General features: G+C 47.9%; 1 protein-coding gene across 1 annotated transcript in view; it reads left to right on the forward strand.

The window, feature by feature from the left end:
• Positions 1–273: 273 nt before the first annotated feature.
• The window catches only part of LOC138453097 (small ribosomal subunit protein RACK1-like), a 269,185-nt gene continuing 242,985 nt past the window's right edge, over positions 274–26,473 (forward strand). Inside the window, exon 1 of the mRNA XM_069605613.1 lies at positions 274–546. The gene's annotated coding sequence lies outside the window, so the exon portion shown is untranslated. The remainder of the gene's footprint in view (positions 547–26,473) is intronic.

Genomic DNA, 26,473 nt, shown 5'->3' on the forward strand with positions numbered 1-26,473 from the left:
ACATTAGGTACTGCCGCCAGAGACCCATATCCAGACACCCGCCTCATGCCCTCTCCAAACCTGCAACCACGTGCCGCCCTCTAGACCCATACACGGATGTTCCTTCCCTCCCTCCAGAGCCAATAGGAGGAAGCGGAGTGATGCTAGGGTCTGTTTCTCGGATAAAAACTAATCATGACGTCAAGCCTCGGGCTCCTTGTAGACATGACATTCCACCCCCTCCCTCTTCTCCCCTTCTTCCCCTACTAAAAGGGAGAAATAATGCGTAAAGATGATTGTTCCAGAGAGAGGCTTGGAACGCAAACGTAAAGAAGGCGGAGCAAAGCGTCAGAGCCTGGAGCAGTCCGACGCCTGTCCTGTCGTTGCCATGGTGACAGACGCTCCATTTGTAAATCTGGGAAAGTAGAGAAGTCAACAGAAGCGTCCGGCGCTCCCGTGAAGTTGCGTTCAACCCCGGTGTGAGTGCCTGCGTGTGGGTAGACGGGTAGCGTGTGACTCCCCCAGTCCGCACTTTCCTGAAAGCCTGCTGTGGGACGAGACTGCCAGGTACACACAAAGCGTTTGCCATCACGCCCCTCCATTCGTGAGATGCTACTCCCGGTATTGCTTTTAAGTTTGTATTCTAGGACTTATATCCCTGAGCTTCCCTATTGTAAACCACGAACTAAAACTCCCAGAATGCAAAGTTTTTAAAACTAGTATTGGACTAGCGCCTCCGAATGGAATGTGGAGCATGCTGGCAAACTGTTTTCAAAAATTGTTTAGTGGAGTTTGCTAATAATATGCTCTTGCTTAGCAAACCCCTTTGATTAGCAATGTACTAATATATGTACTGTCACCTATTACTCATTAGTTATTTGTAGCAAAGACATGAGCTTCAATACAGCTTTTATTGTGCAGCAAGCACACACGCACCCTTGTATTGGCACCAGTGGGTTTCAAGTATACACTGTGCAGTGGAGGAAGAGGAGCGAACGACGGTAGCAGCAGCCCTGCATGTCAGGAGTTTGGACTAGGAGCCTGGGCTGGCTGCTTCTTGTCTTTAATTTTTTTTTAAACATGTTTTTATTGTTTTAGTTTAATTTAATCAACCTTTCAATATTCTTACATAAAAAAAAAATGATTTGCATTTAAGAACAATACATACAATGAGTCTTTCAATGTCAACAACATAATAAATTAACATTAAAAATCCAGTTTGCATAAAACTAACACATTTGCATTTAAGTGCTGTACAAAATCAACCTTTCCATGTTGAAACAACAGCAAAGTAAGTGCATCAACATAAAAGGAACAGCCTACATAAAACAAAACATAATTTGTGGGGTGCATACTCAATGGCTAGCCGTGTGCCCAAAAACTCCAAACGTGCGTATCAAAAATACCAAATACATGTCTCCTAGCATAGTTTTAACATTCGCTCACACTGGATGTATATCAGCCTCCAAAAGACAAGCACCAAGTCCAGTAATTTGCTATTATTTCAACTCTTGGCTGTTCATAATCCAAACGAAGTTAATATCTGATTGACTTGGGCTTCCCAGCTACACAAACCCTGGCGTTCCTATTTGTAACTGAAGGCTGTTTAGGAAATTAACGGTCACCAGTTGGAAAGGTAATTGATCGTTACTCATGATAATAGTCCAACAGGTACTGTATTGCAAGTTGACCAAAAATGTGCAATGTTTGTCATAATGAATTTGTCTAAGGTGACATAAGGCCAAACAATGAGTGATCAAATGTTCCAAGGTTTCTGGCACATGCATGTCATGCCGAATCGACACATATTTGCATGCGAATCTAGCAGATGTCGTTTTACCAGAATATCTTTTACAGGCCACAGATTAAATCGTAAATGTAGAATGGATTGCCTGTAATGTGAAGTTGGGGCTCTGACTAAGTATACAGGCAAAGTGCGCATTTCTTTCGGAGGAAACCTGCAAGCATTGCCTTCCTTGTAACTTACGCACAGTTCACATGTGCAGATCCTTTCCGTATTATATAATTTTTCTTTTGCTTTATCCGGATTGTTAATCAGTAACTCAATGGTAATATTACTATTTGCTAAGATTTGACACACATTGTTCACCCAGTCAGCCTTAAAGCAATGCTTTGTTGTAAACATGTATGTGGACAACAATCTCAAAATGATGTTAACATTAATGGAAATCAGGCTTTTTCTAAGTAAAGAACAGCATCTCCAGTTATATAAGGCATGCAGAGAAACCAACCCCAATTCATATCTGATCCATGAATGTGGAACACAAACCTGCAGGTGTAAAATCAGTCTCCAAAACTTGGCCTCCCACTTATCAAATTGAAACCCAGCTGTAATGGGAAAAGTTTCCAGGCCATACAATATTGCTGGCACCGCCTTCTGATTCCAATGCGACCATGCTGGTTTAATGGAAAATGTCCCATATCTAGACATGAGATGTGAATGACATGCTGCTGTATTTATTTTCCTTTCCACACAGGTGATCTGACTTTTTGCCTTGATTGTGCCTTCAAAGCACGTACCTAAATAAGTATATTGGGCAACAATTTGTAATTGCATTTGGTTTACAGTCCATTGAAAGCACTTCAAGCCCACTTTTATCAGGGCATAAAGGACAACCTGTGTTTTCTCATGATTTAGTCTTATTTCATTTAATTGGGTGTAATCTTGAAAAGCTGTTGGTCTTAGAAATTAAGACAAGATCGTCTGCATATAGCATGGACTTTATAGGTTGGTTGGCCAGTTTAGGAGAGCCAGATTGAACCTTATCAAAAACATGTTTAACATCATGTTTATAGTAATTAAACACTGAGGATGCCAATAAGCACCCTTGTTTAAGACACAAGCTGTATGAATGGGCGCAGAAAGGAAGCCGTAAAATGAGAGGCCAACATGCATAGATGTGTCTGAGTGTAACGCTTGAATGATCACTATATGGCAAAGTGAGAATCTCCAGGTGCTGTAATTGCTTGAATAACATTTGATCAACGTATATATAATCGATAGTGCTTGTGCTGTTATTGCGGAACCAAGTTGTTGGTGCTGGAATGTCGCCTTGGATTGCCCCATTTACCATAATAAATTGTCTTTCTGCCATAAAGGATGTACATGCGTGAACCTGTTGCGTATGGTGTTTGGTGTTCCAGCAGTCTAAATTTATATCCCCCAGGATGATGGTATGTGTAATATCACTGGCAATGTGTATTAGATGTAAAATACGACTTAAACCAGCATAAAAGGTCTCATCTGTTAAGGCTGCTGCATTTCGATACAAGTTTACTAGCGCCAATCTTTGCATACCATATGTAATTTTTACCAACAGGATGTGGGCACTTTCTGCACCCCACTCTGCAATAGACAGACCCATTTTCATGTTCACTGCCACTATTAGACCGGAAGCAGGTCTCCCTCCGGTCAACCGGGCAGGCGAAAGAACAATATCATAACCATCCCAATTTGGAGGTGTTGTTAACCATGTTTTCTGTAAGGCAATAATTTGGAACACATGTGGAAAAATGGGGATAGCAGTTTGTAAATGAGAATGCCCCCTAGAGTTCCAGCTTGCAATGACTAGATCCTTAGGCGGCATAACCCGCTGCTGCTCTTTCGTGAATACTCCCTTTTATGGAAGTTGTTTGAGGTTGGTGTATTGCATCTTTGACTCGTGCTGATCAGCCAGACACAATTCATTAAGGAGTGGTAATTGACATATGGGGGTTGGCTCAGGTGGCGCTTCGAGTTATGTAGACTGTCCTCCCTCCATGTTTCCGTGGTAGGCAGGGGATGTTTATTTACTGGCTTTGGTTGGAAACTGTTTTGCCCTGATGTAGTTAGTGCTTTTGGTTGGTGCACGGTGTAGAAGGAGCAGTTGTTCCTTTGTGCTTTAGATGAGGTATCTGTAAAATATATGCACGCAATTTTAACGTCCAACTCTCTCTGGGTGTTTTTTCAGCAACATGTGCATTATTGCTATGTTTCTTCATGCACGTTTGCGTAGCGTTCGACCTGTTAGAGTTGGAGGGCGGGTCCACGAACCTACTTTAACTTTCCTTTCACGCATTAATGCGGAATGAATTTTTAAGAGAAACAAATGTGTAAGAATCCATTAAGAAGTGACAATGCAGTTCGAAGCTGACACTGTCGTCAATGTTAATTGAGCAGATGATTAATATACTTGAAGAGCGCTTTATTAATTTTTCTCACAACAATTTAGTCCGAAGTGTATTTAAGGGAAGGCAGAATAAACCCTCTGGGGAAATAGGGGGAAAGTACTTGGCCGTTAATATGTTCTGCTCTCACGCTGGAGTGTTCATCTTTTTGTACATTACGATGTTGTTTTATAGCATTATATATGTGGTCTACATGTGTACCTTTTGGTGTCAGGTGGGAGAAGATCATTAAGTCATGCTTTTAGCTCTGGCTGATGGTTAATCATCACTCCTAGCAACTATACAGACAGGAAAGAAAAGGGACACAATATGCCTACCCCATAGGCCAACTGGATACACAGACCAAGAATTACAAGGACTAATAGACACATAAACCACTAACCCAAAAGCTTAAGTTTCTGCATACTTAGCTTGCACAAAAACCCACACAATCACTTTCGCGCACAGCCGTACGCACTTCACCACACTGCAGCAACAAACAACACATGCGTCGCACTAACAGCACACGAGGACTCACATCGATCCGATATTCACACCCAAGCTCGCCGCACAGTGAAAACCAAACTGAAGCTGCCAACAGAGCGTACAGTGAAAACCGAACTGAAGCTGCCAACAGGACCCAACCTTTCTCACTTTCCTACACCCTCTTTACCCTGCTAACCCACTCTGCCTTCTTGTTTGCAGATCCGCCTGGGGACCAATTCCGTTGGTGACGGTGTGCGGTACAAATACATTAACATCCTCTGTGTTTTGTTCAGAGTATGCATAAACGTTCTGCGCCTCCCATAGGCGTCCGACAAGTAAGGCATATTCGTCTGTGTTCATTCCCTAGGTTGCTCATGAAACTATTAAGTTTGCTTCCATGAAACGGCTGTGCCATGTTGGCTGCTGTGGAGGTGACGATTTTTACTTCGGATTGTGTGGCAATTCGTCCATTATTTCGAGAGTGTTTCTTTCAACAGCTATGGAGCCAAAGTATATGCCGATGGCTTTTCCCTTCTAAACATGAAGTGGAGGGGGCCTCACAGTGGCACTGCTCCTGTTGCCTAGCACTGTATGCATCTTGCGAAGTGGGCCTCACCAGCTAGTTTGAGCACTGGGAACCATACATTCTCTCTCTGGGAAGCTTTCATTTTGCATATGCCTTGGTGCCTGGCGTGGGCCAGAGGGACTGGCTACAGACAGTTCACGAAGAGGCTTTTGAGATGCCCCTACCCTGAGGTTGTGCAGTGCTGCTGATCCTTGAGAGATCTGTTGCACCTGTCGGAAGCATAAGCTGCTTTGATAGCAACAAAACACTCATACGGATCAGTGGCTCCTTTTGACTTCCTTGAGTGACAGTGCACGGGGAAGGTAATCTGTTGTCACTCTGTTGAGGTGGGCTTTATAGGCAGGCTGCGTTCCATGCTTCGTTGGCTGTCCCCTCCCGTGGGTGCTGGTTGAAAAAAAAGCATCTCCTCGGTTGTTGAAGCCAGAGCAATATTCAAGGTTAAAGTCAAACTTCTGAAGTTGCACAGTCTACTTTTCAATGCAAGGTGTGGCAAATTGGATTCTGCTCTGCATGAGTACAAGGATGAGTAGGAGTACAAATGCCCTCACACTTCTACAGATCAAGTGCCAACACAATCATAAAAAAGGTAAAACAGGCACAGTTAAGCGATATACCTCCTTCACCATTTGTGTTAACGTTGTCCGAATGAAGGTTATGCTCTTAATGATTCAGTTGCGACCCAAAAAGCAAACTTTAACAGTCCAAAATAAAGGGAATGTCCAATCAAGGTTCGATAAAAATATACCTTAATAAAACACACCATCTGCAAGATAACTAAATAGAAAACACTGTACATAATCTACCCCTGTGGAAAGTCAGAGAAAATGCAGCAAGCTGAAGAAAGTAGCACTCTGAGCTTGAATGCAGCAAACCTAGGTGCCTAGGGGTTGGGCAAATTGCCAAAAAAGGATTTGTCTTTTGGTGAAAAAAGGTGCAATAGTAACTTTAGCAGTCTCTAGGGACCAAGGGGACAGTTGGTGATCAACAGTACCTTGTTTTGGATCTTTGGTAGGTTGACAGTGTCAAACCCAGTGTCGAACATTGATGCAAGCGGATCAAGCTCAGTTCAGGCACGTTGGATCATGTGGGCCCAAGTAGCAAACAGGCTTTAAGCAGGGGAGAATACGGTAGCTGTGTGTGGTCAAAGGGGGCTCTCATTGATGCAGGTTAGGCCAGTACCCGGATCTCTTCTCAGTTTGGCAAGCCAAGTTGGGCTTTACGAGCTCGGAGGGATCTGTGAGTGACAGTCCAGCGGGAGAAGTTGGTGGCTGACGGTTGTTGAAATGGTAATCTTAGAGGAGTCAATGGGTGGTCAGCGAGGTGGCCCTTCGAGGGCGGGCCGGGTCGAACTGTGGTTGTAACCCCTGGCCATAGTGAACATGTGACTCGCCAGTGGTTCAGATCGGGTTCTGCTGTCTAGCAGTGGATTCGATCATAACCAGTGACGGGCTCAGCTAGGTCAGGATGCAGCATCAAGCTGGTTCGAAGTGTAAACCATAGTTCACATTTGAACTTAGGGCCCTGGTCCCCCATCCTCTCATCAAACACCAGGCATCCATGACCATTCCTCAGAGAGAGAGAGAGAGAGAGAGAGACCAGAGAAATCGGACGCCTAGGAGGTTCTCAGCGGTCTTTATTAGCTGTAGTTACAAGACACGCTCTGGACACACTCAAAAACATTTTGCCTTCAACCTGTTTATATAGGCTATTTGGATGATGCAACATCCTTATGCAAATGACTACCTTGGTCAGAGTATGCTTCTGATAGGTCCTCTTTGTCGGAGACTAAACATCCCCTCAGTATCATTAGATGGCTTATCTGGTGTACACCAAGCCCACATTAGCATAGCTGGCATCCCCAATTTTCTCTGACGCACAAAACTGATAAGCTTATTTTAGATTTAGATGTGAAGAATGCCTTCTTCACATCAGTGTCTACCCTTTATCTGGTTTTCGAGGTCCTGCCAAGTTAGTTAGTGCCTTAAACTTTGGGGAGATGGTGCCAAATAATAATGCACTGAAGCACATTGTGCCCTGCTTCATTAAGAACATAGATACATGTATCCAAATTTATCTTGCTTTATCTGGCTTCATCATTTAATTTTGTCTGCTTTTCCTGCTAAATTCCATTTTGTAACCTAACAAACCCAATTATCTCACTGCAAGATGCTGCCAAAGACTATCTCTAATGTATCTGCCTTTGTTGTTTGTCTGAAAACTGTTGGAATGGGTCATAGTTTTTCACCCCTGGCTTAGAACTGGACACCATTTTGTACTGTTAGCTATTTGGAAATATATTTTTGTCCGATACTGTATTAATTCTTCAGGAAGCTATTATTTATTTAAGCATCTCTCACTTTGTATCTCTTATTCAAGATATATCTTAATACACTCGTGGTATGTAACCTATCTATGGACAAGCAAGTCACTGCAGTATGTCAAGCAGGCCACTTCCAACTTAAGATCTTAAAAAAGGTGCTACCCTTGATTCCTGCCCCAATGCATCCTCCAGTGGTGGCAGCCATGGTGATATATCGGCTAGACTACTGTAACTCTCAGTACCTGGCACAACTGAAAGGCCTGATTCAGGGGCTGTAACGATTGCAGAATCTAGCTGCATGTGTGGCAACTGGCACGCCCTATGGTGCGCATATTTATCATGTGCTTTGAGCCCTTCATTGGCTCCCAGTGGCCCAGCTGGTAAACTTTAAAGCACTGTGTGCAGTTCACCGTGCCCTCCATGATCAGGGCGCCGAATACCTCCAAGCTAAGTTTGCACGTTACCACCCTAGCTCTAGCCTGCGCTCTGCCTTGACTAATCGGCTGGTGGTACCGATCTACAAACGGGTACGGGTTGGAGGCCAGGGCGTTCTCCATAGCTGCTGCAGTTCTATGAAACGACCTTCCGCTAGCTATTAGGATAACATTGAATTATCTAGCCTTTAGGTAGGCCTTTAAAACACATCTATTCTAGGCAGAATTGCTCTTAATGGCAGCCACTGCCTCCCTCTCTCAGAGCCAATATACCCTAGGGTGACCGTGTGCTCTAGAAGTAATAGTAATATAACATAATGTATGTGTATGATATTTAAAGAACCCTTCATTTCCTGGGTCATCCTTACCCAAATATGCTCAGTGCCCTGTGCACTTTTTACCTTAAATAAAGGCACTATAATCCTGATTTCTGTAATAATACAACCATTTGAGATCTGCCTATCATGTTATCTATACTTAGTTGAGGGGAGAGCGGTTGGCACCCATATACAGATTGGTGGAGGAGCACAAAAGCCAGTGCTAGCGTCTTCCCTCTCATTCAAGGTGCAGTGACTCTGGTGTGACCGGTTTAGTGCAGTAGTATGCAGAGCTTCAGCTGGTCTGGTCCTCCGGACCCTGTGACACCCACTCAGATGGACTCGATGGCAGGATGGTTCTGTTCAGGGTGTACTCTCCCAGCTTTAGGAGATTCCTGTGCAGAGTGGCAGGTCCTGGTCCTCAGCAAAAGTTCACTCCCGATGTGCCTTAGGAGAGGGTAGGGGACAGATCTCTCTTCTGTATTGGGTGGTTCCTTCTTCATCTCAGCCTGCGGGCTTTGGAAAGTATGACTTTTCCAAAGGTGGTCCAGTGAATTCTTCTCGGGTGTAGTTCCAGAGTGAATCTAAGAAGTGGTGGGAGAACACCTTCTTTTAAAGGCAAAAGCCTGCAAGTGATTGGACTAAACTAACCTGGCTCTGTGGTCCAATCACTTTTCTTGAAATAAGTGGACTTTGCCCTTTTGACATCACACCCAAAGGGAAATGACCCAAAATGTCGACCTCACAATTGTGACGGCTGAAATGCCCGACTTTCTTTTTTTTCTAAACATCCTCTTTACACCACATATATATGTGGAGGGGTATGGGATATTATCTTAATATGGGGAGTCTGGAGGTCTCCCCCCTAATATCTATATGGTGTAAAGGGGATTAATGAAAAAAAGGCATTTTCGGCTGTCGCAATTGTGTGTGGTCGCAGTGATCACATAGATCCCACCCTAAGTGCTTTTCCCTATGGACAGGAGAGAGGTAGAGAGAAACAAAATGGTGGAATCTCCTTCCACTGAACAGATCCTTCCTGACTACTCTAACTCTGCCACCTCTTTCTACTAGGATCAACGCTCTTGGTGTGAGGCTACTCCAAATGAATGGGTGTGCCGCTTTTGATGGCTGGGCCCAGGGCAGATGTCACCTGGCGGATAGAGGCATGGCCATTCAGGTTCCTGTCTTCTCAGGCTCAACCACTCTGGCCCAAATACCCATCACCTTCCACAGCTGAGCTTGGCTCACAGGAGCACAGACATTTGTGATATCAAATTGGATGTGGCTGTAATAATTATGAGAATATTATCCACCATACCCTAACTCGTGTATGGCTTATATTTCAAGATTATTCTGCCACTAGGAGATAGACCCATAAGGGTTTTGGGGCAGGCGTGCATGTCTCAAATGCAGCCCCTGCACTGCAGAGAGTTGGCTGTTGCTTCAGCTGTCAGATTGGCACCTGTGGCCTCTGAAGCTGCTCTGTGCTACTGGAGAGCAGGTGCTGCAGATCTGGCTACTGATGCAGCAGGGCACAGGTGTACACTATGCCTTTGGCATGGAGCTTATGAAAGGTGAATCTGATTAACAGATCATCCTTGCAGGGATGGTATTACCCATACCATTTTGTGAACTTAATACAAATCAAACAAACCGGACTCCTACACTCTTGCCAGATGCCAATCTGTCCCATACAACTAGCCAAAAAGGTTGAGAACCACTCTTCTAAGAATTGTGCTCCTCCTCAAGGCAAGCCAATATCCATGTGCCAACTGCACCAGCCTCTTATGATCCAGGCAACATGTCCATTTGAACTCTCTATAGAGAGAGGACCCATTGCTGTGGAGGCTTCTCAACTTTTGCCCAGTTTTGCTCTGTTCCTATCATCTGCCTGTGAAGGTATGCAATGGGCTGGACAACATTGTCTGAGCTCAGCTGCTTGGAGTCCCCTCCAATTCCAGTTTTGCAGGTGCATGTCTGGCATTTATTTCCTTGCCCCTCATCTGGGAGTCCTTGAACTGATGCCCTGTGCAAACCAGCCATCCAGTGCTGTAAAGGGGTTTGGAAGACGGGGACCTGCTGAATATTCTGTTGCGTCTGCACACTCGGATAGGCTATGGGGTCCCATGTCAGCTATGGGGGACAGATTCTCTATAGCTGCCAAAAGTCAGGCTGATCTGGGGCTTCAGCTGAAGAAAATGCACTCAGTTCTGGCAGGATATTCAGCTGTGAAATTTCAATTCCCCCCCCCCCATCTCTGGTTCTTTTTCAATGCAGCTGGGCAACCCTGAGATCCCTGCACCTGGTGCTAACACAATAGTCGCCTTAGTGGCTGCTGAGTTCTCGCTTGCAAGGGTAGGCTGCTTCGTGAACTTCATGTCTGGATTTGAAGGTACCAGTGAGACTGGTCTCTCGCATTCACCAACTGAGGAATCCTCCTATTTTTTTTTTAATAAGCCAGGGCTTTCACTCTGTGCATGTTCCTGGTATGAAGTGGCCCAGGACCTCTGCCATATAGCTGAACCATGGTCTACATCAACTGACTGGTTACAGTGGAACAGTTCCCGCTGTTCTTGGGAACAGTCAGTACGACTTGGGACTCCAGCTGAAGATCACTCACTCAGTCCCGGGATACCCTTCAGGCTCGAAACTAACGTATCCACTATGTCGGATTCCTTTCCTGTACCAGTAGGCAACCATGAGAACACTCAATCTGCTACTAACACAATAGTCACCTCAATGGCTTCTGGGCCCTCTCTTACAAGAGTAGGGGTCTCGGGGGACTTCAGGCTTGCAACGGGAGCTACCAGTGACCCGGACCGGTCTCTGCCTGAAGAAGCCTGTTTTTGATTACCCTGAGACGTGTCAGGTACAGTTACATGTATCGTATTTCCAGGTGCATTTTTAGATCTTAAACCAATCAAAGGGTTCCAGGAGCACATGATAGCCACCCTCAAAGAGGGACTGTCTGAGCCCTCTGCACTGTGAAAAACCCAGAAAAGTGTCCATAGCCAATATTATTTTATTGGAACATCACAGCCACCCCCCTGAATATTTGCCCCTATCATAGAGCCTCCTGGTAAATGCCATCACATCGCCAGTCTTCTTCTTTGTACCCTCTGTGGTGTCCTCACCTCCAAACATTCAGGTGTCTGCTACATACAGTCAATCTGATGGATACATTCTTGATGTTCACCCGTTTGATCTCCATATCAGTCTTTTATCTTGTCTACCAAGTACTTTGAGTCCTGAAATGCCTGCAAAACATCCACATTGGAGGCCTCCACTCAGCACCTTCTCTTGGCTCTTAGTCAGGATAGCTGTTTCTATGCCAATATCCTAACGGGATTATGCTGCGGGTTGGCGCTTCACAAACTCAGCCATCCTTCAGTCACTGGGTAAAATGCTTGTTTGGAGCTACAAGTATAGAGTTGGAAATGGTTTCCATTACTAATGAGTGGTCCAGGGCAGGGTAGAAAGGGAGAATAAAAATGAGATTTGGAGATAATGATGCCTCATAGGGCCTTTAATTTTGTGCTGCAGATAAAGGAATAAACCAGGATGTGTGTCGGACTCCAGACTAGAATCTCAAAGAGGTTGGTTTGTTAACGATTTAATAGTTTCCACTGCAGAGAGAAAACATGAGCAAACCGACAACAATCCAGCAATCCCCACAGCGACCTATGTAGATTTTGACTACATTGAAACCAATGTGTCTGGCAAAAGGAGGGTTTCACTCTGACCAATTAATGCAGTCTTTATATTGAAACGGTCAAGCCCTGGTTGTTGGGCAGAATCACATGCAGTACCCTTTGGGAACACTACATACAATTAAGACTACAAGTGTAAGTACAATTTCACCTTTGGTACAAGCCTGTACTACTCAGTAAAGTGGTAGCGATGGCTGAGCTGCCAGACATATATCACGAGATTCGAAGTGAGCACTATAACAAGTTACACAAAGGACCAACAAATACAGTGGTTCAAACACACACGTAATCAAGGTTTCTTGGTAAAAGAATATACATTTATTTACACAGTCAGTTTGAAAACATTACACTAGCAAGAGCAGCTCAGTATCACACACTAATAAACCACAAATACACAACCGGTAAGTAAATGAACAAATTTAGCTCCCCTGAAGTGGGAGCAAAATGGCACTTCAGATACTTTCAAAAGGGGTAATAAGACAAGGTTATTGAATCAACAGCCCAAATACTTTCATAGGGAGGGCAAAGGGTTTCAGTAAACTACAACCAGCAATTCAGTTTATAGGCCTGAGCCAAAGTCAATGGTTCAGAGTCTTTGTATGGGATAGCACAGTTCTGGTAGTAAACGGTTAAGTCTTTGCCACGGTTTTTAAGAAGAATTTGGCTAGGCGAAAAGTTTGACGAATATTTAGGGAAGGACAAGCCTTCGAAGTCGGGAAAGTTTCACGCACTTTCTCTGTGGCCGAAAAGATTTGCAGACCGCGTTTGCACAGTACCTTTTAAAGTAAAGAGCTGTAGCTGAGGCATTTGGTTTCTGGCAGTTCGAGTAGATCTCGCTGTTCCTGAGCTTCAGGACATCGGGAGGTTCCTGCACTGCCCAGGCATGAGGCCACAAGCTTGGCAAAACGTTGTTTTAAAGTCCACGAGCTGGTTTCCTTCCCTCTGGCTATCCGGTTTTCAACAGCACTCTGATGAAAATTCGACCAGATGGGGACAGTGTCCAGGTGGCTTGCGAGTTGGTTGTTCCCATCAAACTCAAGGGAAGAAGTTAACCTTGAAGGGCTTCATTGTCGATGGAGTTTCAGGCGATTTGGACCTGCAGGGCGGCTTCACCGGTCATCCAGGTCATCCAGGAGTTGCAGCAGTCCTCTTCCTTCAGCTCATCTTCGGTTCTTTCGTTCCAGTGGTCGACTCTGCTTTCCAAATCCCAGAGACCTGCTTTTAAACAGTTTACCCCATTCATTCCATCCTGGCTCTCACTCACACAGCAGGGTGGCTGTCTTTGCCTGACAGCCAACCGGCCAATCACGCCAGAGTGCATTCATTCAGGTCTCCTAGGAGACTAAGCACAGGGAGTTTCCGGCATCTCCCTCACATCCTGTCCATCCCAGACACTCAGGCGCCAGAGGAGGGCTTCAGCACTGAAGCATGCCAAAGGTCACCAAAGGGACCAGACCTGGTTTGGCGCACAGAGGAATTTTCCTGAAAGAAAGGGCAAAAAAAGATGACCAGAGTCTGTTTTTACAGATAGGTCTTGGGCACCATATTGAAAAACATGGCTGACGCGATTTTTAGCTACCGTTGTTAGCAGTCGGGGAAACATCATGGTAGTTTGATCTAAACCACTGCCACCAGCCATTTAAAGTAGGAAAAGGTAACATTTGACTGTTACATGAGTGTTTTGACTCGGGGGAAGCGAGGCAACCCCTCCAGCACTCTATAGGAAGATAGTGTGTGCTGTGTCTGTAAATTTAAAGAGACTAGTAAAGTCGATTTAACTTTACATGCTCTGGGAGATGGTAGTCAGTCCCAGAGAAGGTATTTAAACCTTGGGAAGTCTGAAAGACATCCCTGTGCCACTGCACTGAAGGTGCTGTGTGACACACAGAAAAAGATGATGCCTATGGAGTTGTTTTAAAACTCCATAACCAAAGAATACAAAAGTAAAACACATCTCAAAATACATGGAAAAGTGGGAAAAAAGGCTCACTCTTCCGAGGTAAAGAAATCAAATCCTAGAAATCCAGCAAAGTTGCCGGGGTCTCAAAAGGTAAGGGAAATTAGCACTTTTTGAGAATCCTCGCTAACACTGGTCTGTGAGAGGGTTTCTACTGATGCCTCCTAAAGATACCAGCACAGAAGTGTGCTCTCTTTCTATTTAAATTCACACTATTTAATACCCATTTTGTTTGAAGTCATATCGATTTGCACCAGAATATAATTTTGTAGTGTGTGCCAGATTACATAAGTGTGCTGAAGATGAAAAAGGTGAACATGTGGATACAACACTGATTCTGTGTCCAAATGTGGAAAATCCATCTTGTCAGCAAGGATATATGTCATTTAAAATGGAGTCTCTCTATACCAGGTCGGTGCAGGGAACATAAGGCCTAGTCTTCTTAAATTAGTACGTTTCTTTCTTTTTTCGTCTGAATTCCCTTACTGTTGCATTTCAACTTACTTTCCATTGAAACCTTATTCATGAAAATCCTGCACACCTGACAACACTTGAGTCAAATTCTTTCCTTTCAAGACAATGAGTACTCCCTATTTCCATCAGTAATCCACTGTTTGCGGAGCAGTAGTAGCCTCCTTTGGATCTCTAAACACTGATCAAAACATTATTTTAATATCTTGCAAAAACAGGCTGGTGTCTCTCTTATTTTTCTTACATGCATTGATCTTTCTCCAATCCGTCTATTTTTATCAAGTCTTTAAATGCATCCCTAAGGAATCATAGCAATGGCTGGAGGTAGATCAGCTCTCGATAACTGAGGTTGGAACCGGTTGGAACAGGTGGGACTTTATCAGTAAATGCTATCATGTGATTCATGAAACTGAGCAGGGTCTTAACTAATGTTACAACATCTTTTCATTAGATTTAATCTGTGGAGTTCCATGGTGCGTGAACAGTCACATTTGTATTAACTGCCGCGGGTGGCTATCTTGCAGGGTACGTTGCAGCCTTAGTTCGAGGCTGCGAGTTGGGGAATCCTTTAAAAGTCACAGAAGCATCAGATGCAGGTGAGGTGTCAGAGACTAGCAGTCAGCCATCTATTATGCAGCGCATCAATGGCTGTAAGAGATGACGTTGTATGGCCTGCCAGTGATTGTACAGGTGTTGATTGACTGTTTGTCAGTGGTTCACTCAGGATGAATCTGGGCTTTGAAACGAACTCCACTCAACTAGTGCAAGCAAAGTCCACTGTATGTGGTCTTGTTGGGTACCTGATCAGGTGCAATAGTCACTATATCAGGATTGTACAAATCTGAAATGTCCTCTGGAGTTTCTTTTGATAGGATATCCCTTGAAGAGCTGCTTGTAACCTGTCTCTGTTTTTGGCGACAAGCGCATTTCTGTGCTCTGTATTTAGTTCTTTTTAACTGTTATTGGAATTCTCGAGGTTCTGTGTTGTCTTGAACTCAAAAGCCTTTTAGTCGTTTCTGCTTACCAGTCAAAGAAAGAATTCCGCTGCTTTTGGTGCACCTTCGATCCCCAGGTTTCTAAGGTTCCCAGTAAGTAAGCAATGTGATGAGGATTACATGAATCTTCCCCAGGAAATTGCCTGGTTGGGTACTGTGTAAAATAATGTAATTTTTCCAGGAATGTACAGGTCTTGGGTGTGTAATGTGTCCATGTGCAACAAGCTGGACTTTCCTCAGGGGTAAAAATGGCACTTGTGTTGCTCTACCAGAGCACATTCTCACTGGGGTAAGTCTAAGACTGGAGTTTGAGGTAGTCTGTGCTGCTCTTTCACAATCCTCTGTTTTACAGTGCTGAGACATGAGACAATCACCACACTTGAGACAGGTCGTTAATTGAGCACTCGGTAACTGATCTAGTTTCATTGTTAGAATAGGAACAGCAGAAATATCTCCACCACAGCCACCCTTTCCAAAGCAAAAGGTGCATGGTTGCACACATGAATCTAGTTGGGGGTGGGTCGACAATTAGTCACATTTCGGCACCTCTACAGTATTTTATACTGCTGCCCCTGGACAAACACTGTGTCCCGGTTACAATGCCTGTTGAAAAAGACTTGCAGTGGGAGTACAAGGCTGTCCAGTGGGTTTGAATTGTGCACAGACCTTCTATAGTAGGTGGTGCAGGGAGATACTATTCTTATATGAATGATTCTTGAATGAATGGAAAATTTCCCACTAAGAACTTTGTGCATGGCTGCAATTGCTTTAACTCTTGACAGCCAGCTGTCGCCTGTCCAGAGTGAATTTGTAAGAGTATTCCTTTTAACAGATCCAGTATAAGTTACCAGAAACAGACCCAATAACCCAAACAAGGAGCAATGAACTAAATATTTACCAAACTAGCCTCTAAATGAAAATATCTCTCTCTCTCTCTCCAGCCCCATAGGAACTCCCCTCAGTGAGTTTACGAAGAAGGCAAAGCATCCTATCATAAATGGGCCTGTCACTGAGAGGACTTGTCTGTGGTTCCTCATGGGCGTGCCTGCCACCATATGAATTCAAGTCTCTGGCACCAAGCCTGCCAAAGATATAAGACACAGCAATCTAATATCATTGAGGTTGGTTTGGAAACCATTTTTAATAGCAGCACTGCAGAGCGAACACAGGAACACACAGCATAGGACGCTCCCAACAGTTCCGACGCTGTTTTAACCCCTGCCCTCCATACAGCAACATTTTTAGATTTTGAATACATTGAACTAAAATTTGTCCTGCAAAAGAATTTGTGACTTAATTAAGGAAGATTTCACTCCTTCCAATTAATACAATAAGTATTTTTGTGAAAATGGTTGAGCACCTGAATAGAATTTGCCAGCATGTGAGAGATTACATAAATGTGTTCTGAAGCTGCAATAAGTGAACATGTGGGTAAAACTCAGCTTCTGTGTGCCTGTATAGAAACTCCATCTTGTCAGCATATGTGTTACTTAAGATAGATCCTCTCTAACTACACCAGGCCGCAGTATGGAACAGAAGGCTGTCTTCCTAAATCAGTACATTTCTCGCTTTTTTATCATCTGAATTCTCTTTTGCATTTCAACCTACTTTCTTTTGGACCCTTGTATCATCCATCTGCATTTTTCCTGCACACATGTTTTATTATTTGAATTAAACGGAGGTCTGTGCCCTTGAACATTAAGGGGGTAATTCATAGAATTCAGCGCACATGTGGCGCACGCGGCTGGTGCACAGTGTGTGCGTGCGACAGTCTGCGCCAGCCGCGTGCGCCAAAATCCATTTCCGCGCACAGTGTATTCATGGATTATAACATCTATTACCAGCTGTGGCGCAGAGTGGTGTAGCAACCCTGCAGCAGCGCCAGTTACGCCCCCAACCCCTCAACCCCTCCCCGTGCGCCATGCACAGCACACAAATCCCATCCATGGCGCACAGGCCAGTGGACCAGCATACAGGCACCCAACCACAAACGCCTGTAAAACTCCCCGCGCACCCCTCCGAATACACGTACACCCCTGCGCGGGGAGAATCACACAGGATTGGCCCTGTGCGAGCGGGGTACATGTATTACTGGGGTTCGCGGGGAGAATCGCACACGATTTGCCCTGTGCGAGCGGGGTACGTGTATTACTGGGGTTCGCGGGGAGAATCGCACGCGATTTGCCCTGTGCGAGCGGGGTACATGTATTATAGGGGTTTGCAGGGAGTTCCACACGCGATTGGCCCTGTGCGAGCGGGGTACATGTATTACTGGGGTTCACAGGGAGTTTCACACGCGATTGGCCCTGTGCGAGCGGGGTACGTGTATTACTGGTGTTCGCGGGGAGTTCCACACACGATTGACCCTGTGCGAGCGGGGTACGTGTATTACAGGGGTTCGCAGGGAGTTCCACACGCGATTGCCCCTGTGCGAGCGGGGTACATGTATTACTGGGGCTCACAGGGAGTTCCACACGCGATTAGCCCTGTGCGAGCGGGGTACGTGTATTGCTAGGGTTGGCGGGGAGAATCACACGCGTTTGGCCCTGTGCGAGCGGGGTACGTGTATTACTGGGGTTTGCAGGGAGAATCACACGCGATTGGCCCTCTGCGAGCGGGGTACATGTATTACTGGGGTTCGCAGGGAGTTTCACACGCGATTGGCCCTGTGCGAGCGGGGTACGTGTATTACTGGTGTTCGCGGGGAGTTCCACACACGATTGACCCTGTGCGAGCGGAGTATGTGTATTACTGGGGTTCGCGTGGAGAATTGCTCGCGATTGGCCCTGTGCGAGCGGGGTACGTGTATTACAGGGGTTCGCAGGGAGTTCCACACGCGATTGCCCCTGTGCGAGCGGGATACATGTATTACTGGGGTTCACGGGGAGTTCCACACGCGATTGGCCCTGTGCGAGCGGGGTACGTGTATTACTAGGGTTGGCGGGGAGAATCACACGCGTTGGGCCCTGTGCGAGCGGGGTACGTGTATTACTGGGGTTCGCAGGGAGAATCACACGCGATTGGCCCTGTGCGAGCGGGGTACATGTATTACTGGGGTTCGCGTGGAGAATCGCACGCGATTGGCCTTGTGCGAGTGGGGTACGTGTATTACTGGCGTTTGCAGGGAATTTCATACGCGATTTCGCTGTCGGAGCGGGGTACGTGTATCCAGTGGGGTGCGCGGGGAGTCCCACACGTGAATTGGCAGTGTGGGTCATCCCAGGTGTGCCCTCTACCCCCTCCACGGCCCCTGCAGGCAGCCCACACCACAGGAAACTACCATGCACCCCTGGTCATGTCCCGCAGGCAGCCCATCCACCATGGGCATGCCCCCCAGCCAGCCCACATGTCACCTTGCATTAGTGATCACCAACTCATGTCCCTCAGCACCCCCACCCCCCCAGCATTGACGGGCACCTGACAGCAGGCCCTGACTCATGTCCCCCAGCACCCCCACCCAGCAGTGAGGGGCACCTGCCAACATGCCCTGACTCATGTCCCCCAGAACCCCCACCCACCCAGCAGTGAGGCTCAGGCCCGGCCTCATGTCCCCCAGCACCCCCACCCACCCAGCAGTGAGGGGCACCTGCCAGCAGGCCCCGACTCATGTCCCCCAGCACCCCCACCCACCCAGCAGTGAGGCTCAGGCCCTGACTCATGTCCTCCAGCACCCCCACCCACCCAGCAGTGAGGCTCAGGCCCCGACTCATGGCCCCCCGCACCCCCACCCACCCAGCAGTGAGGCTCAGGCCCTGACTGATGTCCCCCAGCACCCCCACCCACCCAGCAGTGAAGGGCACCTGCCAGCAGGCCCTGACACAGGTCCCCCAGCACCCCCATCCACCCAGCAGTGAAGCTCAGGCCCCGACTCATGTCCCCCAGACCCCCCTCCCACCCAGCAGTGAAGCTCAGGCCCTGACTCATGTCCCCCAGCAACCCCACCCACTCAGCAGTGAGAGGCACTTGCCAGCAGGCCCTGGCTCATGTCCCCCAGCACCCCCACCCACCCAGCAGTGAGAGGCACCTGCCTGCAGGCCCTGACTCATGTCCCCCAGCACCCCTACCCAACCAGCAGTGAGGGGCACCTGCCAGCAGGCCCCGACTCATGTCCCCCAGCACCCCCACCCAGCAGTGAGGGGCACCTGCCAGCACGCCCCGACTCATGTCCCCCCAACACGTCATCATGATCCACAATCATGGGCCTCATGGCCTCCCAAATCCCACCGCAGGCCACCCCTGTGCAAAGACCCAACCAAGTATCCCATCCACCCCACATTGAAATGCCCATTACATGATACAACCCAACTGGCAAGAATGTACATCAACACATGTCTGTCACACACAGACAATGGGTGCTGGTGATTGTGAAAACCTACACCGTAACATGCATGAAACCAATGAGAGAATAACACACATCAAAGTAATACACCAAAATGTATTGAACACAAAAAGAATGTAATCAAATGAAAACATAACAAATTTTTTTTAAAAAAAAGGTGAAATGCAGCATGTCCAAAACACAAAAAGAAAAACATGAAGTCTGAATCCAAATAAATTGAAATGAAAATGTGTCCAAAGTCTCCGGCCACCAATGCAAATCCAAAGGAAACGGAAACAGCAAAATCTATTGCTCCATGGTGAGAAAAATAAGAATAGATAAATCCACTGTTAAACTATGTACAAAGAAGTAATCCAGGGTCCATGAGCCCAACGAATGAAATGAAACCTAGCAAAAAAACGACCTAATAAAGAACTATATACAATGGCGGCGGGCTAGTCCGACGGCTCACTTTCCGATTTCCCGGGCCAGGGCATCATCAAACTCCTGCTCGATGTCCTGGAGGCGGTCCTCTTCCATGGCCCCGAGGGTTGGCAGGGATGATGCCATGTTGGAACTCCCTGCAAATGGCCTCAAGGCACTCAGCCCGCCTCAGTGCCCTCCGCATGGAGTTCTCCACCCTGACCATTGTGAGCCATGCCTCTTCTGCCCGCCGCCGCTCCGCATCTATACGCTGGCCCAACCGCAGCCACACAAAAGACAAACCCATTCCAGGGTTCTCCTGCCCTCTGGCCGATGCCTGCCCCTCTGATGTCAATGGCCCGAGCCATCATTGCTCCCACCTAGAGCCTGCTGCTGCTGTCCATGTGCCCTGTCCGATGATGCCTGCACCTCCTCCATCAGCTGGTCTCCAGTTGTTGTGGTGTCCACCCCTGCTGGACCGCCGACTCCCGACTGTGGCAGGGATTGGATCTCCACCAAGCTGGCTGTGTTGGTCAGGCCAGGTCCACAGGGGGCCCTGGTGGAATCTGGGCCAGAAGGCGGCAGGGAGAACAACTGACGCCTAGTCTCCACAGAGGAGGATAGGTCCGCCAGAGTGCACGACATGTAGGAACCCACCGACCAGGGCCCCTCCCAACAGTGCAACGTTGTGACGCTGCTGTTCGTGATGGCGTGTGTGCTCCGCCCAGGAAGCACGCACGTCATTACGAATGTCACGCGTGCGCAACGCGACACCAACCATGACGGAGCCCATATGGTCGAGGGACCCCTCGTCCGCAGGTAGTGGAGAGGCAGATGACGTGGCACTTCCTCCCCCCCGCCCCCCCTTACCTGCGGACGGGCCTGGGACAGGGCATCCCTGCTGGTGCATGGTGGTGCAGTCACAGGGTCAAGGACAGAGACATGCACAGGCCCCTCCGCCGTGACCTGTGCTGCCTCTAGACTCTGGCCCTGGACTGCACCACTTGCACCAGTGGTACTAACCCCACCATGCCCCATGTGCGGCTCAGTAGCGGGCTCCTCCTCCTCTGCGGAGACCACCAACCTGGATGTCTCCACACCGTCTTCCGCCATTCCAAGCCCCTGTGGGGGCTCACCCGGCCCTTCCGCTAGAGCTGTAGTGGCTGTAGAGCTGTAGTGGCAGACACGGCACCAGTCCCATCGCTCCCGGATGATGCTAATTCCTGGGAGGGTGGCTGGGCCTTGCGTCGCCACCCAGTGGAGGCATCCCCCGCCGCTTGGCTCCACAGCGCCGTCTCCGCCCTCTTTTTCACTTGATGCTGCGTAGAGGGAGACATAGAACACAAGCATCAGGGTACAGTACAATATTCCCCTAGACAGGAAGCAATAACACATGAGTGGCTCTGTCAAATGTCACTTCCATCCTGTCCCTCCACAATACACGGGTGAATGCACACAACACACATGCAGAAACGGGCACGGCGCCTGCAATCAACATCAGCATCCATGTACAAGGGCATCTTTTAACCAAAAGATTGCCTTCCAACTCACATGCATCATGGCTCACACTGATCCCATGCACACACATCACTGGAGGGTCATGCATCATGGCTTGTACACCACAGACACAGTGGACCGCGAATCTACACATCATCACAGACATGTGTCATGCATCCATGGCGTTTCAAAGTCACACACACTTCTCAGACACACACACATGTACACCATACATGTACATGAGAGCAGCACCCATCCCTCACCCCCCCTCCATGTCCAAGAACAGAGACTGGCATGCATTCATGTGTGCATTCCGCATACAGCTCCCCATGTTGCATTGGAACACATGCACCAACCACGTGGTTCACACATTACTGGTCTCACATTCATGACCATGATGTCCTTGCGCACACACACATCCATACATGGCCTATGTCACACAAACAGGCAAGTATCAGACTAAGAGCACACTGCAACATGCCCTGTCTACCAGGGGTTGCGTGCACGTGTACTTTTGTTTTTGGGGTGCCTGTGCATTGCGTGACCCGTCATCTTCCCCCCCAGGGGTCACATACAGCCTTGCTAGAGCACTAGGGTACGGATTCCATCTAGTACCCTACCCCTTTCACCCCAATTGCCCAGGACAATTGTTTACTGCAATTCCCATACGCACAACATCAGTGCCATGGTTGGGAGGTGACCAAGCAGTAAGGTAGGCAAAGGTGGCCGACCTCCAAAAGGTGGGCATGGTGGGCGCGGTAGGGGACGTGGCCAGGATTTGCAGGGTGCCCCTAGAGCCCTGTGTGTGGAGGACCAATCGGGGACACCTTTGCCCCCCCCAATGGTTGTGGGAAACGTAGCTGACACCATCCCAGCTCAGCCCTTGTTGGACCGGGCCAATTTGTCACCTGAACCGGCACAGGATGACTCCCAGGCTGACTTCCAGGTCAGCAAGTCTAATCCATGTGTGGCGGTGAAAGTTGCTGTCACCAGGCCACATGGATCTGGGGCAGCAATGTCATCTGCTGCCCCAAGTAGCCAGGGTGGGGAGGCTGCAGGGGCAGCTGCAGCTCCATCCACCCCAGCTCCGAGTCTCCCAGCCGGGACAGTGTCAGTCCAGGTCCATCACACCGACATTGGCCCTGCCGACATCACCCTGCAGCCAATGCCTGCACCAAGACCTATGGTTATTGTGCCTTTACAGGCTTCTAGTACCCAGTCCACCTGCGCTTCTGCCCCTACTGACCAGAGCGGTGTAAGCCACTCAGGATCCGCACCACCTTACAAGAAGAAGAAGCGTGCTCTTGCACTACAGGCTGAGACCCCAGACACGGCTACACACTCCGCAACGTCAAGGAAGCCTAGCTTCAATGACGCCGAACTTGATGCACTTGTGGCCTATGTGTCGGCACATAGCCGCCAAATGTTGGTGACTGCAGGCTGTAAGACTACGACTGCTCAACGTAGGGCCCGCTGGCAGACCATCGCGGACCACATTAGTGCCCTTGGATTTGTGAGGCGCACAGCTGATGATTGCTACAAGCGGTGGAATGACCTGAAACGCAGAGCAAAGAACAAGCTAGCTTCCAATCATGCCTCTACTCTGGTGACTGGCAGTGGGTCACCACCAGAGGATGATCAACTCACTGAACATGAGTCTGTTGCTGGAACCTTCGTCACAGAGGAATAGATCCAAGGCGTGGGAGACCTACCAGATTATGAGGCATTGTCCGGTGAGTGGCCATGCAAGTGTGTGTAATCCATGTGTATGTTTCTTGGGTGATGTGAAATGATTGAATGCCAGGTGAGGGTGTGTACCCCTGAGTGGTATGGGTCACCCATGTGCTTCCTCCAAACCATTCACCGGCCTTGGGTTTGGGTATGACAGTATCCCTTCTGACCACAGTAGCCAAATAGCGCCACATTACTGCAGTTGCCCTTGATCAGTCATCTTGCAACAACATTGTTCTGATTTTTCAGTGTTCATTCAGCCTGATTGTTTCAATCCTCCCATTTTTGCAACGCATTTTTCTGCCCTAATGCCACATATGTGACATGCTTCTGTCATAGATTACAACCCACATTGGCCCACATTTATTACCTTGTTATGGGGATGATTTGACAATTCAGGCTGATTGAGTAAGGGCCTGCTCACATTCATTTTTGGGGCCTGTTTGAATGTGGAACATGATTGTTGTTTCCTGTCATGTTGAAGTGACCAACCATTGATGTATCCATCTGCCTGCCATCACTGTATTATTGCACACTGGATGTGTTGCAGTGTGTGGCACATGCATATTTTGTCACACTACTTTGCATTTTTCATCTCATCATGTCCATCTCACATGGATGGGTGACAGTACTCATTCACTGACATATGGCTGTACAAATGTACCATGGCTATGCTACGTGCCATCTGTGTGTTGGCATGTGTCATGTATGTGGATTGCCCATGCCACTCACAGGCTAATATGTGATGCCAGTGCTATCCAGCATGCAGCACATGTGTTGATTTTCCATCTTGGAGTCCTCAGTGTCTGCTTTTTGCCTTCTCTTCCAAATCATTGAGAGTGCATGCATGCCATGGTTATGGTCGTGTGGGACATGTGTTATTCATGTACTGGAACTCTGCCTTGTCAGGCCTATGTGTGTTCTATGGTGCCTGTTTCCATTTGTTGTCTTTCATGTTTTTGCAGGTGATGACACACTTGATGCTGTTGAGACGGAGCAGATGGTGCAGACCCAGGAGGAATCTCAGCCACGACCTGGCACCAGTGGAGGACATGGTGTGGTGGTGGGTGAAAACCCTATTCTCCTGCAGACCATACTGTCCACGGTTGTCTCTGGGTGCACCTCCCCAGACCTCTATGATTCAGGTGCTGAATCGGACAGTGGGACTTATGTGCTGTCACAGGTAAGTGTTTCTGGCAGGGATGCTGTTCTGTCCAACCCACCTGCACCGGGGATAGGCCCCTCTATGGGGATGTCAGTGTTGGTAACTCTGCCTTTGGCGCTTACAGATGCAGGCGCTCCACAACATCTGATCCTGTTCCTGGGCCAGCAGATTAGAGGGTGAATGCAGTCCTGCAGCCTCAGGCAGTGCCAGCACAGCAAGGTGCAGATCGCCTTGCACCAAATAGGTGTGGTACCCACCGACGTGGTGGCCGTACGCCACCAGGCTATACTGTATGGGAAAACTCCATGTACAGTATAGCAGCACAACGGGGAGCCTCGGTTGAAATGATGGCTCAGGCAATGGAGAGGGTGGCTACTTCCATTCTCCCCCCTGAAAGCCATATGGAGCAACAACAGCAGGCAACAGACTCCATTTGCCAATCACACAGGGAAGACATGTTGGCATCCAACAGGGACTGACGGGTGGCACTGGAGAAGCCATATCTGTAGAGTCACAGGGCCACAGGGAAGCCCTAAGGTTAGAACTCCATTTCCTCAGGGAGAATCTGGGTGAACTTGAGGCTTCCCGAAATTTTGGGTCAGAACTGCAGCTGGAGCAGCTCACACGGTTGCTCTCAGCTGAGCTGCAGGCAACTCTTGAGAAGTTCCGGGCATCACGCAAGGCCATGCAACCCGTGAGGTGCTGCATGGGGCTCTCCATACTATCATCCTCCAAAACGAGACCTTCCACACCCGCATGCTTGCTGCCATGGAGGACCATACCAGGGCTTTGCGTGGGCTGCCTCCCATAGCACCGCCACCTCCTGATGTAGCAGCAGAGGGTGAAGAGAGCGACAGCAGTTCTCCCACATTGTTGTAGCCGTGCAGGCCATGAGCCCATGGAGGTATTTTTTTTTCCCGCAACATCCACGCAGGTGGGAAATGGTGTGCACCCTTTCCTCGAACCCCCTGGGTGGCCTTCCTCCCCCCCACACCTCCCGGTCCACACATGGCAATTTTTTTTAATTTTTTTATTACAGTGTGTTGCCTCGTGTGGCTCCTGTGGGCATCCACTGTGTATTCCAGCTGGGCACATGCAGGCTTGTCCTGTCTTTGGGTTAGATGCTTGGGTTCATGACACACACACCCCTCCTGCTTCCCCTTTCCATGGGCTTGCAAAGGGTGGGACCAAGTTACAGTGACTTACACAGTGACATTGGGCTCCCATGAGCTATGTGGGCAGTCTGTAGTCAAAACTGTGTGGACATCCCTAGTGGGGAATGTTGTTGTATTGAACACTGCATGGTGTATTGATATGTGCTTGTACATCCATGTCTTCCACCTTATTCACAGGTACCTTCTTCATGTCTTCACAAGGCCGTCTCCTTTGCAGATGCAGTTCATGGTGTATGCAGTACACTGACACATTTGCCTGACAGCAACACTCTGCAGTTGGAAGAGGTTGATGTGCTGGCTGGCTTATTCAGGTTGGAAGACTTGCACTTCTTTGATTTTGTACTGTCATATTTTGCCACCGTTTCATCCTGTGTTGCTGTATTGTGTTGCTGGTAAGTATTTGTTCATGTGTGCTGTTTGTTATTGATTACTGGGAGCATATTGTCTGTGCCCTGTTTCCATTTGGGACAGTGCACTTTGTGACACTTGTGTCATGTGTTGTGGATTCATTTGGTTGCTTTCACATTGCATGACATGACATGCCATGGTGTGTTGGGTAGCTGTGATGGGGAGGGGTTTGGTGACATGGCGCTATTTTCATGTTGTATTTTGCAAGGGGGTAGTCATTCATGCAGCATAAATGTGTGTCTTTTTGTGACACAGCATTGGTTGTCTTTCAGTAGGTAGGGATGCACACAATGTAACACTTCCAGGTGACCAATCTCAGGCAGGTATGGTT

The sequence above is a fragment of the Ambystoma mexicanum genome, chromosome 4p (assembly GCF_040938575.1).
Source record: "Ambystoma mexicanum isolate Mex_15411 chromosome 4p, UKY_AmexF1_1, whole genome shotgun sequence".
In the NCBI taxonomy this organism is placed as follows: domain Eukaryota; kingdom Metazoa; phylum Chordata; class Amphibia; order Caudata; family Ambystomatidae; genus Ambystoma; species Ambystoma mexicanum.